Source organism: Lactuca saligna, chromosome 6 (assembly GCF_052625555.1).
Source record: "Lactuca saligna cultivar CGN05327 chromosome 6, ASM5262555v1, whole genome shotgun sequence".
Taxonomy (NCBI): Eukaryota; Viridiplantae; Streptophyta; class Magnoliopsida; order Asterales; family Asteraceae; genus Lactuca; species Lactuca saligna.
Genome location: NC_136422.1, coordinates 122184734 through 122203031, shown reverse-complemented (window position 1 = coordinate 122203031; position 18298 = coordinate 122184734).

Here is an 18298-nt window from a genome sequence, read left to right as displayed (position 1 = left end):
TCAATACTAATTAAATAAAGTTCTTTCCAAATAATATTTAATCTCTTAATATGTAATAAAACCATTTTAAGTACTAATTTATAATTCATATAATAAATTCTACTCTCTCTCCTCTTGTCATCCTATTAAGTTGCATGAGTGAAAGCAACTCAAAAGCACCATGCTCTAATCAAATCAAGCACATACCAAAAATAGTTATGGCTTAGACACCTAATCGAACAGTCTCCCACTTGGATAAGTCTAATAACTATTATTGCAAGTACAACTTCAGAATCTGATTAGCAATCGTAGCTTTCAAAAGCCGTTGTCGAACTCTGATCTTATCAGAAACACATCCTTTAGATAATATATCATATATTCCTCCATTATAGATATCATATGAAGTCATACATGGATTATAATCATTCTCATTGTTCATGTGTTGTTTCCCGATTTCCGATTTATGATGACTAACAAAAGACTACAATTGAACATATCACTTAGTGCAAGGTTGGCCAAGCGCTTAGGTGTTATACTAAATTATCGAGGGGCCCACAAATATCGCTTTTATCCAACATTGGGTAAAAGGAATGGATAAACTTCGACTTATATGCTTGCTCTATTTACTAATCAAATCACACACACCAATATGTTTTATAGTACCAAGTTACTGGTGCGTTTACATATTATCAATGAGCAACCAACTTGTAAACAGAAACTATATGTCTCCTTTTCAAGATAATAAGATATTATCATCTCACAATCACTCGTGATAAAATCCACGAAGTGAGTAATTTGAGCATCAGTTTAATCCAATACTCAAATATTATTTTATGAGCACTCATGAACACTGCAACAGACTTTTGCTATGTCTAAATGCTTTAGACAATCTATAGTCGGATTCATGACAGTCTTACCTCATTACCTACTTCCAAAGTATGATCGAATGTGGATGTTTGAATAGCCTAGTTATTTGGGAAGTCAAAACATGCAAAGTGAAACACAAGAATAATCTAATCCAATATGGTCTCAACACTTTGAGTATATAAATAAAACACTTATTATTTCATCACCATATTAATTACACATTATTCATTGTATATGTTTCAATTAATCAACTTAACACTTGAATTGAAACAATAGTCATCCAATGATCCAAAGAATGCACACTATGTTTACCTATGGTACTTACTATGTGAAATAAATCAATTGAACACATTTCCAATGATGCCCATTTCACAATTCCCAATCCTTATCACAAATATAAGAATACCAAATTCTTGCTATGTGTTAGATTCTAACCCTTTACGCTATGATCCTTTTGAAATGACATAGCACCAAAGTCACAAAGACTTTGCCAATGATATTACAAAGTGCTCTATTAGAGATTGTCACTAGACATCACCATACATATGAAGTCTCAAATTCAAAGTACATTCCTTTGAACATTCTTCTTGCATAAAAGTTTCTAACCTACACATAGATTCTTATTATCTAACTCCCATTTTGGAAACATTTCCATATTTTCCATATGACAACACATTCTAAATAGAATCCCATCTGTTCATAATAATGTCAATATGGTCCATCCATTTCTATACTTCCAACTGCCCACAAGTGACCAACCCTTGGTGAACCTTATATTGTACTTGACAATTGTTTAACTCCTTTAGTCATATCCGGTTCTAGTCCTTTTCCTCTTAATGCCCTAGGCATTTGGAAAAGACAGAATGGTCGAATATTACAGCATATGTAATCGATCCTATACTCGAAGCGTATGGGATATGATACATAATGTCTTACATAAAGGCATGATACTTTACCAGTCTCCTGCTATAATATTCCCACATATAGAATTTCCTTATGTTGAACTTTTTTCAACATAACAACTTTTCAACCTATGCAACTTTGCAAATCGAAACTTTTGTTTCCTATAATTAAAATTACTAACTCGCAACACTTAACATAATAATCAAGCTCCCACTATCATGATAATTATATCCTTAATAGCATAACACTTATGCTACTACTAGCTTTGACATGTACTCAAGAAACAACTGGACTTCTAGTAAGCAATACTTATTGACTTTCCTACAAAAGTTCATATTTTTTATACGTGATTGTAACATCCCAAAAATCATGACCAAAAATTTTGTTTTTAATTGTACTTCTTATCAAATTGTTTAATGAAAAACATTATCGGTAACATATCAATTCATAAACTTGTAAGTCAAAATTCATAAAACATGTCATGGAATAATAATAATATATCAGAGTACAATCCCCAGGACATCATAATGCAGAAATCATATGTGCAATGCGCTGCTACCGTGACGGCTCCTTCCCCTTCGTCAAAGAGGTACCTGAAAATAAAACTGAAAACTGTAAGCACGAAGCTTAGTGAGTTCCCCCATCATACCACATATCATACATAACACATAATTCATAACATAACTACGCACTAACCACCCCTTTGGTCGTGTCGACCGGTACCTTGCCTAGCATATTAGGGTGCTAGCCTCCCCTTCGGTCCTGTCGACCAGTACCTTGCTAGAATATCAAGGTGTTGGCCTCCCCTTCGGTCCTTTCGACCGGTATCCTAGGATTATTTCACCCCTACCACTACAACAAAAGATCATAGCACATAAGTCATAAACTGTCTAACATAATTGGGTACTAACTACCCCTTCGGTCCATTCGACAGGTAATGGGGCCTAACCTACCCCTCCTATCACATATCACATAACATGATAGCATACTAGCACATAATCATAATAGGTATCAACATACCAGATAGTTATCACAAAGACAAATAACTCTACTATAACTCTTACTAGTGGGTTGGCCTTGGTGCCTTCGACCGACTTCTACTTTAAGGTAACTAACCTCATAAAGATGAGTGTCGAATCTCTCCTTGCTGCCGGGATCAACTCCTCTCAAACCCTACACATAATCATCTTCCTTAGTTACAATTTCATGGTCAACTTAGTTCATAGTCAAAGTCAAAGTCAACACCCTGGTCAAAGTCAACTTTCGGTCAACTCGCCGAGTTGGTCCACCAACTCGTCGAGTTCTTTGATACAGAGTCGGGACCCTTTGCAAGTGACTCGGTGAGTTCCTGCTTTGATTCACCGAGTCCATCTTCATGCTAGTTGGGACGTTTAGTCCTTGACTCGTCGAGTTCCTCATGAACTCATCGTGTTCATCTTCATACTAGGTGATGCTCTTAGTGCTGAACTCCACAAACTCTTCCTTGACTTGCCGAGTCCATCTTCATATTCTTGAGACATAGACTTGAACTTGCTGAGTTAGTTTATAAACTCGCCGAGTCCCATGATATCCATGTCCATAATGAGCCCAACCGAATGAGTGTTCTTCTAACTTAATATGTGGTCCATTATCAGAAGGGATTTGGTGCGAAATGCGACCTGACTCGCCGAGTCACATGAGTGACTCGCCGAGTCCCTCTATGTCCAAAATTGTACACTCGATTTCAGTTGGTCTTAATGAATCCATAACATAGATCTGACCTCGTAGGGTCCATAACTCACGTAAAGTCCCAAACTTGACGTCCATGCATGTGGTATTTGGCTCAAATGGCCCTAAAATGGAGTCTACAAGATGCATGGGGTGCTTTTGGCAATAAAGTTGGCACCTTTATGTCGTAAGAACCCTCAATGGTTCCAGATCTGAAGTCATACCCTCTTAAAACCACAAAATCTCGAATGTGACTCTATAAAAGTTTAGAAAGTGTAGAAATGAACCCTAGCTAGAGATCTAAGAGATAAATGGTCAAGGTTGAAGCTTTTTACCTCAAATGAGCTGGAAATGGGACATAACTGGATCTACTAGCTTCCACTTGAACTCTCAACCTCCTTTTTCCTTCTCAAGCTTCACAACCACCACAAACACACAAAAATGGCTCAAGAACACTCAAACAAGAGCAGGGTTTTGATTTAGGGCATTCTGGACATAGGGAGGCGATGAGGCAGGCCACAACTGGAGTGTTAAGGTGTTTAAATAGGTTGAAAACCCTTAAATTAGGGTTTAATCCAGACTATCCTACTCGTCGAGTCAGGGAATCCAACTCGTCGAGTAGATTCTTTTTCCCATGTTCAAATTTTAACCTTTACTCGACGAGTTGGGGCTTCCAACTCGCTAAGTCCCGGAACAAATGTGAAAAAATGTATATTTAATTTATGTACTAGGAACCGAGCACTACAAATCTCCCTCAGTTATTCTAGACTTCATCCTCTAAGTTTTCCACTGCGTCTGGGAAAAACTCGAGGTAGTGCTCCCTCATCTCGTCCTCTGGCTCCGAAGTCCATTCTGAGCCCTTGTAGTGCTGCCATGCACCTTCACCAGCTAAACCCTCTTGTTTCTCAGGTCATTCGACTTCTTGTTGAGGATAGCTACTGGCCGCTCGATGTAGTTCAAGCTGTCATCCACCTGAATATCCTCTAGAGGTACCACTACTGAATCATCTGCCAAGCACTTCCGCAGCTGGGAGACGTGAAAGGTGTTGTGAATCTAGCTAAGTTTGGCTGGTAGGTCCAGCCTATACACCACCTTTCCCACCCAGGCTGCAACCCTGTAAGGTCCAATGTACCGGGGGCCCAACTTGCCCCGTTTCCTGAATCGGATGACACCTTTCCAAGGTTATACCTTCTGGAGGACATATCCCCGACCTAGAACTCATGGTCCGAATGACGCTTGTCAGCATAACTTTTCTGCCAACTCTGAGCAGTTTGAAGCATGCTTCGGACTAGTTGGATCCTCTTCATCGTCTTGAGCACCACTTCAGTGCTCCCTATGACCCTCTGCCCAGCCTCACCCCAACATATCGGGGTCCTACACTTTCTCATGTATAACATCTTGAAGGGAGGACAGTCAATACTCGTGTGGTAGCTATTATTGTAGGAAAACTCTGCCAAGGGAAGGTAGGTATCCCAGCTACCAACGAAGTCTAATACGCACGTCCGCAACATATCCTCCAATGTCTGGATGGTCCACTCACTCTGACCATCCATCTGCAGGTGGAATGTAGTGCTAAAGTGCAGACGAGTACCCAACTCGTCATGAAATTCTTCCAGAATTTTGAAGTAAACCGCACGTCTCTGTCGAAAATCACGGAGACTGGCACTCTGTGTCGGGCTACAACGTATCGAATATAGATATCGGCCAACTTTTTGATCGAAACACTCTCGTGGATCAGTATGAAATGGGCACTCTTGTTCAACGGATCCACGATGACCCATATGGAGTACACCTCCCCGTGTCGTCCTGGGAAGCTTCGTCATGAAATCCATGGTAATATCTTCCAATTTTTACATAGGGATATCCAACATTTTCATCTTTCCATGAGGCTGTTGGTGCTCCGCCTTGACCTTCCTGCAGGTCAGGCACCTCTCGACGTACCGGGCAACATCCCGTTTCATGCAGGGCCACCTGTGGTCAGGAAGAAGGTCTCTATACATATCCGTCGCCCCATGATGGATAGAAAACCTGGATTTGTGGGCCTCATCCATCAGAATCTTCCGTACTCTACTCTAGTATGGCACCCAGACCCTCCCGTTTAGTGTTAGAAACCTGTGGCTGTCATACTCAAACGAGGCCACCTGGCCTATAATCCGCTCGCACTTCTGGCTTTCCTCCTTCAAACCCTCCACCTGCACCTCTCGGATCTGCTCCAATAGTGAATTCACTACCGTCATTCTCAAATAAATATCTCTAATCAAGGTTGCCTTGCAACTGAGCATGCCGGTTACAATGTTGGCCTTCCCCGGGTGATAAAGGATCTCACATTGGTAATCCTTTACCACATCTAGCCACCGACGCTGCCTCATGTTCAGATTTAGCTGATCCATGAGGTACCTCAAACTCTTGTGTTCCTTGTAAATGGTACATCGGACCCCATAGAGTTAGTGTCACCAAATCTTGAGGGCGAAAACAACCACTCCCAACTCCAAATCATGTGTCGGGTAATTTGCCTCGCGACGCTTCAACTGCCTCGAGGTGTAGGCAATGACATACCCTCTCTACATCAATATTGAGCCCAATCCCGAAATGGACGCATCACAATATACTACAAAATTCTCCATCCCTTCTAGCGGGGCTAGGATCAAGCAACATACACGTTTTAAAATCGTGTTTTGTAAATTTTAAAAGTGAAAAATATTATGAAATATTATATAATTATGAGTATTGAGTTTTAACGGATAGTTTTTACTAGAAATGAAGTTAAACTATGTTTAGAATCACTCAGAAAATATTGGAAGTCTTATGAGATTCCAATCAAAACTTGAATATTGAAATTTAACGGAAATATAAAATTTGAAATAAGTAAAAGTTTATTATTGAAAATTATAAATAATCTCATTAGAAACATCTAGGCAAAAACCTCATCAAAATCTAAGTTATAACAAAGAAGTTATGACTACTTGAAGTTTCGTGACAGAACCAGCATGACACCGAATGACGTAAAAAGTGAGTTTTTGATAAACTACTTTTTAGCCCTGGTGGTTTAACTAAAAGTCATAGCATTTGTTAAACCGAGAATTTCAAAAAAATAATAAAAAAGAAATAAAAGTCCAAATCTGACTTCGTATGTGAAACTTATGATTTTTCTAAGTTTTAGAATAGCAGTAGACAGCTAAAAACTCGAAATAAAGATCTAGACAGCTAAAAACTCGAAATAAAGATCCAGTGATTTTTAGCTGGCACAACCTAAACGAGAATCGAAGACCTCGTCAATTGTATTACAATGGTAAAAAGGATTGACGAAAACAGATGTCGGATGAAGAAGTTATGAGTTTTAACGGATTTTCCTACCCCGGTCTGTTAAAAATAACAATATTCAAAATAAACGCAAAATTAGCCAAGGAAGTCTAAATGAAAGTTGTAGAGCATAATTTCACCTACACGTGCATATAAAGAACGTCAAAAATGGAACTCGTATGCGAAAGTTTTGGATTTTCAAAGTTTGGGAAACAAAAACCGAGAAAATCATCAAAACCGGGGAATTTCGCATGAACAGTACTCAGACACGGCACTCGGATTCTCGCATACTTTCCGCATATCCGAATCATGTCCGGTCCAAAGAAGTGGTCCAATCACGAAGCGTCGCGTGTTGCATACGTCTCTCGCCCTCGCTTTGCCTCATGTCTCGCATTCGCATCTGACACCTGACACCCTCGCATGTGAGCCACGTGCCCCCCTCGCATGCGAGCCACATGTTCGCCACCTCGCCTCCGAGCCTCGCTGCTGCGACGTGTGTCTCTTTCCCTATATCCGAAGATCCGAAGCCTCCCCTATATAAAGGGAGGTGTGAAATTACCCGGATAACTTTTTGATTTCGGCATTTTTCACCCCAAACATTTTTAATATTTCAACATCCCCTGAAGCCCCAGAAACAATCCCAACACCTGAAACACGTCCCGAATGCCCGAGAAGCATGATAAATTTATCTTTTTAGTTTGAAACTCAACCTTCGCAAGACCCGGTTTTCAAGAAAGCTCTAGTTTTTCATAGAAGAAACATTATTATTATAACGAAATGCTGCACAAATTACTATTTTAACCCCAAGTTATATCACGATGAGTTCAATATATAGGAAAAATTGTATGTTATGTGTTATATGTGGTATGAGGTTTTCCATTGTTATTATTTCTGCTATTTATGATAGCAAAGTTATACCTTTGACCATGTGATCAGTGAATGGACTTAGATTCACAGTGGTACTTGTATGTAGCCTCTGGCCATGTAGTGCATGTCTCATAAGAGAATGAATTCTATTGTGTATTATTAGCAGAAGGTTAGATAGGGCTGAAAGCCTAAAATCTACCAAAATGTTTAATCAGAAAGTCTATGTCTTTTGTGTCATTTGGGTCAAAGCTTTATTGATTTATATCAAGTATGGTAATTTTTATGTCTCATTGATTGTATATCTTTGAATCAAATCATTAATTGATATGGAAAGTTAGTCACATGATTCACGTATGTCATTATTGTTCCTTGTTCCTCTTTGCTTCTGCCATATTGAAGTGTGTGTGTGTGTGTGTGTGTGTGTGTGTATATATATATATATATATATATGGCATAACATTATATTTTATCTATTATTGAACTCAGTAAGCGTCACCACTTACCCCTCTCAATGTTTAACAATTGCAGGCAATACGCCCCCACTATGGTTATATACTAATAGAAGAATTTGAATAGTTTGAAACTATTCTATTTAGTAATCATGTATGCATAAAAGTATAGTATCCTGGATAGTTGTGTATTATATAACACTTTGTAATAGTCGGTTTGTATCCAATCGTTTTTAATCACTTTATCAATGTAAAATATTGTTTTTATGAATATGCATGTAGCATGTTTTTGAGTAACAATTGTAAAATATGAAAGTGTGTGTCTTTCAAATCGGCGTCTCGCATAGTCTCTGCCTCAATGTCTCAAACACTTCCTGTTGTTCACGTCCCTAGCGAAATCAAACAACTTTCTTTGTTAGTCGGGTCAAGGGTACGACTATCATGGAGAAGTCCTGAATGAACCTCCGATAATAGCCTGCCAATCCCAGGAAACTCCGGATCTTAGATGGAGACTTCAGAACCTCCCATGTCATCACGGCCTCCACCTTGGCCGGGTCAAGCAAAATCTCGTTCTGGTTGACAAGGTGCCCAAGAAATTGCACCTCGCACAACCAGAACTTGCACTTGGAGAACTTGGCATACAAGCTCTCCCTCCGCAGGGTATCCAACACCTCCCGCAAGTGCTCCTCATCCTGCACCTACGTCTTGGAGTAAACCAAGATGTCGTAAATAAAAACTATCACAAAACGATCCAGCAGCGGTCTGTATACGTGGTGTATGAGGTCTATGAATGCAGCCAGAGCATTGGTGAACTCAAAGGGCATCATCACGAACTCGTAGTGGCCATAGCGAGTCAAGAAAGTAGTCTTTTGTATGTCCTCGTCTCTAACCCTCATCTAATGGTATCCTAACCACAAATCTATCTTGGAAAACCAAGATGCCTCTTGGAGCTACTCGTAAAGATCATCAATTCTTGGGAGTGGGTAACGGTTCTTCACCATTACCTTGTTCGTCTCCCAGTAGTTTATACACATCCGATGCAACCCGTCCTTCTTTACAAACAGAATCGTGGCTCCCCAGCGTGAACTGTTCGGTCTAATGAATCCCTTGTCTAAGAGCTCCTGCAGTTGTGTAGACAGGTCCTGCATCTCGGGAGGAGCCAACCGATACGGTGCCTTGGCTATCAGAGCCAAACCAGGGACCCATTCGATCCTGAACACTAACTGTCTCTCCAGTGGTATCCCAGTTAGATCCTCTGGGAATACATCTGCATACTCTCACACAACTAGCACATCACTCTCAGTCGCCTTACCTGCATCCCAGGTATCCATAACATAGGCGACATACCCTACGTAACCCTGTTGTAGGTAGCGCTTAGCCCTCACTGCTGAGCAAAGGGTTGGTACTCACTATGATCTCTCGCCCTGAATCACCAGCTCTCCACTACTTGGGGTCCTGACTCATACCAACTATCGCGTACAGTCGATCACCGCCCCATTGGGATTCAACGAATCCATGGCTATAATAACCTTGTTCCCACGCAACGGAATGGGAACCAAGTCTACCAAGTAGCGCTCCTCATATAGCCTCAGAACACAATCTCTAAAAACAAACGACGCTCGCATTGATCGGTCGTCAGCAATCTCGACTTCTTAAGGGCAATCCAACATGCCCGAGGAACCAAGAAACCTCTTGGTAAGAGTAAGAGAAACAAATGACCGGGTAGCCCCTGAGTCAAATAACACCTGCACTGGGATGTCGTTCACATGGAACGATCCTAAGCACAACACATAAAACATATACATAAACATCATATGCGACATAAATTAAAAGCTAGGAGAAGAAATCAAACCCATCACCACAACGGGAGCGACACGGGCCTCCTCAGCGGTCAACTGGAAGGCTTGACTCCTCACCACTGGAGTATTTGTCTTGCCCTGTCAGCCTTCCATAAGCTGCAGGGTCTTCGGAGCTAGCGCCGCCACTAGCGTTTTTGCTGTTGTCAATCCCGGGCAATCGGCCTTTTATGGCACTTTTGATTGCAGTGAAAGCAAATCAAGTCTGATGTTTGGAAGGTGGGGGCAAGGAAAGTACAATCCCTGCCAAAGTGCCCGAGCTTTCCGCACTTGTAGCGACCCGATGATCCCAACCTACAGACCCCCTCATGGGTCTTTCTGCAGTTCCTGTAGCGGCCCCGTCCCTTTTGGCCCTTCGACCTAGTGTCAGATCCCCTGGGCTTCTTCCCCGAAGCCCCAGTGACATGCTTATCTCCTGCCTTCCTTTTCTTGAGGTGCTCTAGATTAATCTCCTTCTCCCTCGCCCTCACGATTATATCATCCAAGGCCGAACATGCCGAGTAGCTGACATGTTTCTGGATGTCAGCCCTCAACATGTCATCATAGAAGGACTTCCGCATCTCCTCAAATCCTTCATATTGAGGCACCAATAAGTCCTTCTCCCGTAATTGGTGGTATTCTCCGCCACTGTATTTGTCATTTGTCTCATATCAAGAAACTCCCTGTCCAGCTGCTAAAGCTCCATAGTTGGCGCGAACTCATCCCTGAACCAGGCCACAAATGTGACCAAGTCATAGCCTCAATGGCTGAGGCGCCCAAGGAATCACCCACAGACTCCCACCAATCTCTGTCCAAGTCCCTCAAACATCCAGCTGCATACCTGATGTTTGACCCCTCATGGTAGAAGCTCGTCAACTGAGCAAACTCCATGTCTACAATCCATCGTCTGGAAACAACGGGGTCTTTCACCCCTTGGAATTTTAAGACACCACATCCCCAAAAATCCTTAAAGGATAGTGTGTGTGTGTGTGTCTAGCCAGATGCCATATTGCTCCTGAATGCCCTGGGCGATCCTCCATCAGCTATATGATCCCATCCTTGATCGACCGAAAGATAACTGGGGTCGCCTCAAGGATACCTCTCATCATCTCTGACGCGATGACCTCACATAATCTCTCATCCATTGGCTCGGAACCCGAACCCGATCCTAATCCTAATCTTGACCCTGATCCCGATCATCCTGCTCCGTGTCGCGTAATCATCACCATTCTAAAAAAATACATAAGTGTCATCGTCATACATAATCTCGAGAGATCTTACACACTCTACAATTTCCTTGGTTCTTTCTCGGCCCTCCTTGACTCAAGTACGGATCCTATTCTTTTAGTAGTACGGGCCCATACTACCTTCCACATTTATCTATACTTTCCTCAAAGGTTGCTTTGATTTCACCAAGTCCATTCTACCACCACTGCTCGTTGCACTAATCTCATCCTAGGCTTACCCTAGGGTAACTCTCTAACCCACTCTCTGCCATCAGCTGCACAAGAAGTCCCTGTCATCTTTCCTTAACCAGCTTGCAAATACTATTACATATTACTAAGACTAGATAATTCTTCGAATGAGAGGTCTCTACCTAATACGGTTACACTCAAACGAGAGCTGCGAAAAAGGGCTAAACTTAACCTTCTGAAATTATTTAGTCCTCGTAATATGTAACTTAACGTATTCGTTTACTAGTTAATTAAAGATAACTAGGACTCTTATTAGCACAAAGCAAGTAGCATTCTGGCATTTAGTAATCCGATCCGACCATACATATTATCAGTGACTACTCAGTACTATCATGCAGCTCAGTAAGCTCATACAATAGGCATATCAGGCATCTTCCTAGATCCTTAGCCCTAATATAGCATGCATTTTTCATTCACATACAATAGGCATAAAAGGCATCCTTCCTAGATCCTTAGCCCTAATCTAGCATGCAGTACTCATACTCATACCATATCATAAAATACATGGGTATCTTGGGGAAAACTTACTTAAGCCCGGTCGGTTACATGCATCACACACCTTGTCCTTTTCAAAGTTCCTTTATCTTTTCAGGTTCTTTTCAAAATTCCTTTTTTGAAAAATGATTTTCTTTGAAAATTCTTATACCAAGCCCTTAGTTTGAGTCCAGACACACCCTAGAGTGTGCCTAAATCCCTCAAACCAAGGCTCTGATACCAACTTGTAACATCCCAAAAATCATCACCAAAAATTTCGTTTTTAATTGTACTTCTTATCAAACTATTTACTGAAAAACATGATCGATAACATATCAATTCATAAACTCATAAATCAAAAGTCATAAAATATGTCATGGAATAATAATATATCAGAGTACTATCCCCAGGACATCCTAATGCGGAAATCAAGTGTGCGATGCGCTGCTACCGTGCTGGCTCCTTCCCCTTCGACGAACAGGCACCTGAAAACAAAACTAAAAACTATAAGCACGAAGCTTAGTGAGTTCCCCCATCATACCACACACCATACATAACACATAATTCAAAACATAATTGGTACTAACCAACCCTTTGATCCTGTTAACCAGTACCTTGCCTAGCATATCAGGGTGTTGGCCTCCCCTTCGGTCCTGTCGACCGGTACCTTGCCTAGCATATCAGGGTGTTGGCCTCCAATTCAGTCCTTTTGACTGATATTCGGGGACTATTTCACCCCTAATACTACCACATAATATCATATCACATACGTCAAACTGTCTAACATAACGGGGTACTAACTACCCCTTCGGCCCTTTCGACTAGTAATGGGGTCTAACTTACCCCACCTATCATGTATCACATAACATCATAGCATACTAGCACATAATCATAGCAGGTAGCAACATACTAGATAATTATCACAAAGATAATTATCTCTACAATAACTCTTACTAGTGGGCCGACCTTGGTGCCCTCGACCCACTTCTACTGAAAGGTAACTCACCTCGTAAAGCTGAGTGTCGAATCTGCCCTCACTGCCGGGATCAACTCCACTCAAATCCTACACATAATCATCTTCCTTAATTACCATTTCAAGGTCAACTTAGGTGAAAGTCAAAGTCAAAGTTAACACCCTGTTCAAAGTCAACTTTCGGTCAACTTGCCGACTTGGTCCACCAAGTCGTCGAGTTCCCTGATACAGATTCGGGACCCTTTGCAAGTGACTTGGTGAGTTCCTCCTTTGACTCACCGAGTCCATCTTTATTCTAGTTGCTATGTTTAGTCCTTGACCCGTCGAGTTCCTCATGAACTCGTCGAGTTCATCTTCATGCTAGGTGATGCTCTTAGTGCTGAACTCCACGAGTTCTTCCTTGACTCGCCGAGTCCATCTTCATATTCTTGGGACATAGCCTTGAACTCGTCGAGTTAGTTCATAAACTTGCCGAGTCCCATGATTTCCAGATCCTTAATGAGCCCAACCGACTAAGTGTTCATCTAACTTAATACATGGTCCAATATCAGAAGGGATTTGGTGGGAAATGCGACCTAACTCGCCGAGTCCCTCTATGTCCAAAACTATACACTCAACTTCAGTTGGTCTTAATGTATCCACAACATAGATCTGACCTCCTAGGGTCCATAAAACACGTAAAGTCCCAAACTTGACGTCCATGCATGGGGTATTTGGCTCAAATGGCCCTAAAATGGAGTCTACAAGATGCATGGTGTGCTTATGGCAATAAAGTTGGCACCTTTATGCCATAAGAACCCTCAATGGTTCCAGGTCTAAAGTCATACCCTCTTAGAACCACAAAATCTCGAATGTGACTATAAAAGTTTAGAAAATGTAGAAATGAACCGTAACTGGAGATCTAAGAGATAAATGGTCAAGGTTGAAGCTTTTTACATCAATTGAGTTGGAAAAGGGACACATCCTTTGGATCTACTAGCTGCCACTTAAACTGTCAAGCTCCTTCTTCCTTCTCAAGCTTCACAACCACTACAAAGACACGAAAATGGCTCAAGGACACTCAAACAAGGTTAGGGTTTCAATTTAGGGCTTTCTGGACACAGAGAGGATATGAGGGATGCCACAACTTGAGTGTTAGGCATTTAAATAGGGTGCAAACCCTTAAATTAGCGTTTCATCCAGACAAGCCTACTCATCGAGTCAGGGCATCTAACTTGTCAAGTAGGTTCTTGTTCCTACATTCAAATTTTAACCTCTACTCGACGAGTTGGGGCCTCCAACTCGCCGAGTCCCAGAACAAATGTGCAAAAAATTTATATTTAATTTACGTACCAGGAACTGGGCACTATAATGATGCTTCGATAAGAGTTTATCTATGCTTATACACCTTTCAGTAGAATGCTCATGCGTGTGTCTAAACTATATCAGAACTTATATCAATAAGTCCTAAATGTTTAGACTAATTGCCAAATCTCACAATTCGAACTATGAAGAGGGATGTCGTAATCATAATCGAATTTGAGAATGAAAATATCATAATTTCTATCTCCTTAAAATCTTCTTAGTGAAAGCATTTCATCACAATCAATTTCATGAAGCGGAGAAAAACCTTACCACTTAGATTTTATGGTGTATGTGTTCCTATCCATGTGAATTTTAAATAACCATTATCACAAGAAAATGTTTGTGACAAATCCAAACTCATATGGGCTGAGCTTGTTCAATCTTTATTTCTTGTCATTTGACAGCACAAGGGCCTACCATGTCTTCCAAGTAGTTAAGCAGCTCACCCATACAGATCAATGAACTTTCATTGATTAGGATGCTTTGACTTATGCATTCAAATGAGAACTCATAGAACTCACATGCATAGTTAAATTAACTGGAATGGCACATAAACAAAAATATCTCAACACGATAGGTTACAATCCTCAAGTTGTGTGCTAGTGATAAAAACAGGTTTATTTTTTATTAGATTCTAAAGCTATTCAAAACCATTAATACTCATACTGACCTCTTGAGATATAAGAATCTCTTGTCAAGAAACATTCCTTGACAAACAAATATTCTAGAGTTAGTGCAGATTCTTATCAAGACAAATACTTCACTCAACTGGTCTGATCTTTATCTTATCCAAGACATCGCAACTTACCAATTTCAAATACGCAGGAATAAGAAAACATTTTCTACTCCACATTTGATGAGTTTGTTAAAACCTTCTTAAGATGTGTCACTCAAGTCACAATCTTGGAGTTCAACTCAAAGACTTGATTCTGGAACGAAGTATGATTCACCTTTTGATTTAACCATTTCAACAATTTCTGATTCCTCTTCTTAGCCATACTTGTACACTAAGGTATCCTTAGAGGATCAATTGTGACATGGTTTCATAATCACTAAGTTAATCATAAAACACGATACTTAAGTATTCTCCTTTTTTTAGATTGGAGAAACTTTTATCTTTCTGCCTAATTGATTGTTCCTATTTGTTCTACATTACATTGAAATCTTTTCAAAGATTCAGAATTACATTTAATCTTATAAGAATAACCATCTTTACTGAACTTTTAGAAAATCATGGCGAATATTCATATCGTTCTTTGTAGTGGACTTGACCTAGTGCACAACAATGAATACTAGATCCTTTAGTTCTTCACTTGACTCGCATACTTATGTTAACAAGGAATTAGTCTTAATTTCCCAAATACAAAGATTCTCATTCATCATACAATACCAGTTGCATGATTCCAAGTTTCTGTCCAAATGAAACTTGGGTGATGAGAATCATTCCTTATTTGGTAAAATTTCGACATTACCACAAATAACATAACTAAGAATCACATCTATTTTCAATATTGCTAACAATAGAAACATACAAACATAAATTTTCACAAATGCCATTGCAAGGAAATATAAATAAATAAATAAATAAAAATTTATTTTATTTATAAAAATGTGGAAAAACTTATTCTTACAACGCAATTATAAATGAAAACTATGTTACTAAATGTTCCTAAGCAATCTATCATAACTCCTATGTAGTAGCTCAAAAATCTGATCATCGAACCATGCGATCAAAATCCATCTCTTCACAATCAGATTCAGTATTCTTTTCGTTTAAGCCTCATTTCTTTTCTTCGATCCTACAAAACATCAAAATGCAATCTTATCACATCATGTATTAAGAATATACTAATATGAACTTAATAGAGTTAGATAGTGAACTTACCTGAAGGAAAGTCATACATCTTGACTTTTCCATCCTTGATATCTTTCAGGCAAATATGGCAGCTTCGCATCCAATGCCCCTTCTCTTGGCAGTACAAACAAATGGGATCTTTTTGAACAACACATGGGACAATCTCAGATTCAGCCTTTCTCTTTACCATCCGGTCAAAAGGTTTGACCATGGCCAATCCCTTTCTATCGGGAAGAGAAGACATCTCTGGACTTCCAATGTTGCCATCTTCAATGTCCATGGAAGTTTGGGAGGTTGATCTATCAGTTAAATTTGCTTTACCAATACGCCAAATCATTGTTGATTCAGCAACAATAAGCAAATAGGTAAGATCAACGAGGGTCACGCCGTCGTCCATCATATAGTAATCTTGAATGAATTCACTATATGATTCGGGAACTGATTGAAGAACCAAGTCAACGGCTAGCTTCCTTGAGACAATAACACCCAAAATTCCCAACTTGTCAATGTGTAACATCATCTCTAAGATGTAAGCACATATAGACTTTCCATCTTCATGTTTTCTTGTCAATAAGGGTTGACTGACCTTGAACTTTGGAAGTCTTCGAACACGTGGGTTAGGGAGAACTATTGGAGGAGGTGGAGGAAGTGAAGCATGATTTTCGTTTCAATGATCCAATTGTGGAACATCATCTTCATGTGGAAAGCTTTTTCCAAAGGATTCAGGAAGACCATAGTTGTTAGAATTTGACGTCTACAAAAGGGAGACATTTAAGTTAGTTGATTTAGTCCTTAATATAATACCCAAAGGAAATATCAAGGCTAGGACCCAATATAATATTCTACAATTCGGAAGAGGGATGTTGTAATCTAACTACAAAATATTTGAAGGTAGGTAAATAACGATTTACCAATTTCCACCATGAAAAACGAAAATTAGTATTAGGTTTTAAATTAATTGAAACTCCTAGATCTTTTGAGATTCACTGAACATTACAATGGCATGTTTAATCTCGATTATGCCCTTCAAGTTTGTAACTGGGATATTGAGGATCACAAAGAAGGTGTGAACAACCATCCAAACTAGCTTGGTACTTAATGAAGATGTTTATCACCTAATCAATGTACTGGTTAACCACACACGATCCATTGATCTATGATAATCTACGAGCTACCCAGTACCATCCTTCATTGATCCCATATTAGTGTATCAGTTAACCACACATGCTCCACTAATGACCAATAAGGTGCAATGTGTAATTTCATGGATTAGCACCAAAATCACATTTTTCATAAAGTAACTAACACTTGAAAATTTATAAAAGTGTTTAGTTACTTCGTACTTCATTATACTTATAATGGGAGGTTGTATCCTACCCTACCTGTTCGGCTAACGACAGTCCACTAGTCAAGGGTGTGGTAGGTAAGAGTGGATAGTCAATGGCAGTCATTTTATATGCCACTTTCTTAAACACCCCTTATAGACCAGCTTCATGAATGAGGCAGACTAAAGGTAAGACTGACTTTTACTTATACATATATAATATATTACAATTTTAATTTTATATAGTATAAGGGTGTATTTTATACATTTAAAATACTAAGTGGTTTAATCTATTAATAAATTAGACTTTTAATTTGATTAAACTTAAACCATATTATTATGGATTTATTAATCCTCTCTTTTAATTAAACACTTAATTAAGTTAATAATATCTAAAAGAGTATAATTTGAACTTTTCAAAGCACTAGGGTTTTAGAATTTAATATTTCAAAATTAAAACTTTTAATTAAATTTTAAATTCCAAAACATGAGGATAAATTTTGAAATTTTTCAAAATATTACGGTTTAACTATTTAAATTTATAAAACTAAGGCTTCTAATTTCAAATTTCAACTATAAAACCTAAAGGGTGTGATTTAAAACTTTTTCAAAATTACTAGGTTAAGATTTGAATCAAAATAATCATATATTACCCATATTTAACCATATCCACCAATTTTGATAAGGATATCCATACCAAACATAAAAAATTGAATTTAGGCAAGAAAAAGAAGTTTTGGTAATTATCCTAATAAAAAACTAGCCAAAAAATTGAAAATCCCGGCAACAGAACCCTGGACTCATCAAGTTCATGCAAGTCGTCGAATCCATACAGAGACTCGTCGAGTCATCCTGTCAGACAACAAAATCTTCGATTTTTTAAACCTTTGACAGTTCACTTTTGCATCTATTCAATAGAAAAATGAACTAGGCTCTGATACCACTG